The sequence below is a fragment of the Chrysochloris asiatica genome, unplaced genomic scaffold, assembly GCF_000296735.1.
Source record: "Chrysochloris asiatica unplaced genomic scaffold, ChrAsi1.0 scaffold00049, whole genome shotgun sequence".
Classification (NCBI taxonomy): Eukaryota; Metazoa; Chordata; class Mammalia; order Afrosoricida; family Chrysochloridae; genus Chrysochloris; species Chrysochloris asiatica.
In genome coordinates, this window is record NW_006408567.1 from 10,533,221 (window position 1) to 10,536,488 (window position 3,268).

The following is a 3,268-nucleotide window of genomic DNA, read 5'->3' on the forward strand; positions in this document are numbered from 1 at the left end:
TTTGAATGTGAAACCGATGATGTGCCCTGAAAACTTGCACTCAATCCACAATAAAAACCTTAAAAAAAAAAAAAAAACCCTATGGAGCAGAGTTCTACTCTGACAAACATGGGGTCACCATGGCTGGGAATCAACTCCATGGCATATGGTTTCAGGGACAGCATCAGAGTAAAGGGAAGATAAGACAGGGAAAGGAAGACATTCAATAAACCAGTTATCAAAGCAGGTAGGTAAATCTTAATCCCCTAAAAACGCTCTGAGAAATAACATAAAACACATGCCTCTAAATTATCATTACCAAGAGATGAGAGAGCTGACATGTTTGGACCCCTCGAGCCATCAGTCATTGGTTAAGTCATTGGTTCCGCTAATCTCAGCGGAACATTATAGCACATTCCCAAGCGCATCTACTCTGCAGGCAACAAAGCTGTAGGTGCTTGCAATTAGAAGACACAGGCTAATGTAAAGAGAATTGACAGGGTCATGGATGGATCACTGACACATCAGTGCACCCTCTCCTCACTTAGTGGCATGGTTATATTCCACAGACCAGGTCATTATGCGAAAATCAGCATTATGTGAAAATGGAGAATGACCACATCAGATCACAAAACAAAAGATGATTACATTATTAGACAACTGCCAAATTACACCGTTACATAACTACCAAACCACTGAGTATCATTGCCTAGCCAAGCTGACACATACCTTAAACATCACAACCAGCATTACTCTTGCCTTGCACCTTCGTGTTCAATATTGCCAGACATAGGTTATGCACAAAATAGTCAGATAGTAGCTTTTTTATTATAGTTTTAAATGTGAGATGTCAGATAATGAGATAGTCAGTAAGAGAGGAGTAGGTATACAAGAAAGGCCAGACTACAGTGTGTGGTCCAGGTTTTAGGATTAGTGAGAATGAATACTCAGTCTCTGCTTCTTCTTGTTCTGTGTTGTTAGGTGCTGTCAACTCAGTTCCGACTCATAGCTACCCTATGCACAACAGAATGAAACATTGTCCAGCTCTGTGACATCATCACATCTCATTGGGGGTCTTCCTCTTTTTCACTGACCCTCCACTAGACCAAGCATGATGCCTTTCTCCAGGGACTGGTCCCTCCTGACAACATGTTCAAAGTATGAGAGACAAAATTTCACCATCCTGTCTTCTAAGAAGCATTCTGACTGCACTTCTTATATGACAGATTAGTTTTTTCTTCTGGCAGTCCATGGTGCTTTCAATATTCTCCTCCAACATTAGAATTCAAATGAATCAGTTCTTCTAAAGTCTTCTTTATTTATTGTCTAATTTTCACATGCATTTGAGGTCATTGAAAATACCATGACTAAGGTCAGGCACACTTTAGCCCTCAAATTGACATCTTTGCTCTTCAACACTTTAAAGAGGTCTTTTGCAGCAGATCTGTCTAATGCAATACATCATTTTATTTCTTGGCTGCTTCTTCTGTGAGTTTTTATTGTGAATCTAAACAAAATGAAGTCTTTGATGACTTCAATCTTCACTCCATTTATAATGATGTAATTTGCTGCTCTCGTTGTGAAGATTTTTGTTTTCTTTACATTGAGGTGCAACCTATACTGAATGCTGCCACTTTTGATTGCATCACTAAGTATTTTAAGTTCTTTTCACTTTCAGCAAGTAAGGTTGTCTCATCTGTATATTGAAGGTTGTTAATGAGTCTTCCTCCAATCCTAATGCCATGTTATTTTTCATATAATCCAGCTCCTGAAATTATTTGCTCAGCATACAGATTAATAAATATGGAGAAAGAATGCAACTCTGGTACATACCTTTCCTAATTTTAAACCATTAGGTATCCCTTTGTTCTGTTTGAATGACTGCCTCAGTGTCTATGAACAGGTTCCTCATAAGCACAGTTAAGTATTCTGGGATACAATTTCTGCAGAGCTCAGAAGAAAACAAAATTACAACAACGAATTGAGAAGACCTGTGAGGTCAATCAAAGATCAAAATAATAACAATGTCAAAGAAGGAAAAAATATAGAAACAGAGATCCAGGTGGTGAGGAGGTCAGATGGATTACGGGATACAACAGACTGTCTTAAATGGAGGGAAAAGTTAGTAGACTATAGGGTAACCTCAAAGAAAGTTAATACTTCACAACTTGTTACACTGAACATCAATGGATTAAATGCACCAGTGAAGAGACAGAGAGTAACAGAATGGATAAGAAAACAAGACCCTTCAATACGCTGCCTGCAAGAGACACACCTTAAACACAAAGACGAAAACAGACTAAAAGTTAGAGAATGGAAAAAATATACCAAGCTAATTGCAATAAAAAACGAGCCGGCATGTCAACACTAATTTTAGATAATATAAACTTTAAGGCAAAAACCAACATAAGAGATAAAGAATGACACTCTGTCATGAATTAATGGTTCCTTAAGCAAGATGACATAACCATAATAAATATCTATGCTCCCAATGAAAGAGCACCAAGATATATAAAGCAAACCCTACTAGAATTGAAGAAAGAAATAGACAAATCTGCAATTATAGTGGGAGATTTTAATACACAGCTTTTGAAACAGGATAGAACAGCCAGAGAGAAACTCGACAAAGATACAGAGGAACTAAACAGCACAATCCACCAACTTGACCTCATAGATGTATACAGAACTTTCAACCCCCAAACAAAATAATACATATTCTTTTTCAGTGCACATGGAACATTCTCCAGAACTGATCATACGTTAGGTCACAATGCTAGCCTCCATAAATTTATAAACATCAAAATACTACAAAGCATCTTTTCAGATCACAATGCTATAAAACTAGAAATTAACAATAAGAAGACCAAAGAAATAAAGTTGAATACCTGGACGCTGAATAACACCTTGATGAAAAGCAACTGGGTAGTAGAAGAAATTAAAGGGGAACTCACAAAGTTCCTAGAAACAAATGAAAATGAAAACACAACATACTAAAATCTTTGGGACAGTGCTGAGAGGACAATTTATTGCAATAAATGCGTACATCCAAAAAGAAGAAAGAACCATAATTAACACATTAACACAGCATCTCCAATAATTAGAAACAGACCAATAGAGAGAACCTACATTCACCAGAGGACTTGAAACATATACTTATGAAGATCATAGAGCACAGCCTTCGGTATGGATTACATCTCAATGTTAAGAAAACAAAAATCCTCACCACTGGACCAATAAACAGCATTCTTATCAATGGAGAAGAGATTAAAGTTGTCAAGGACTTCATTCC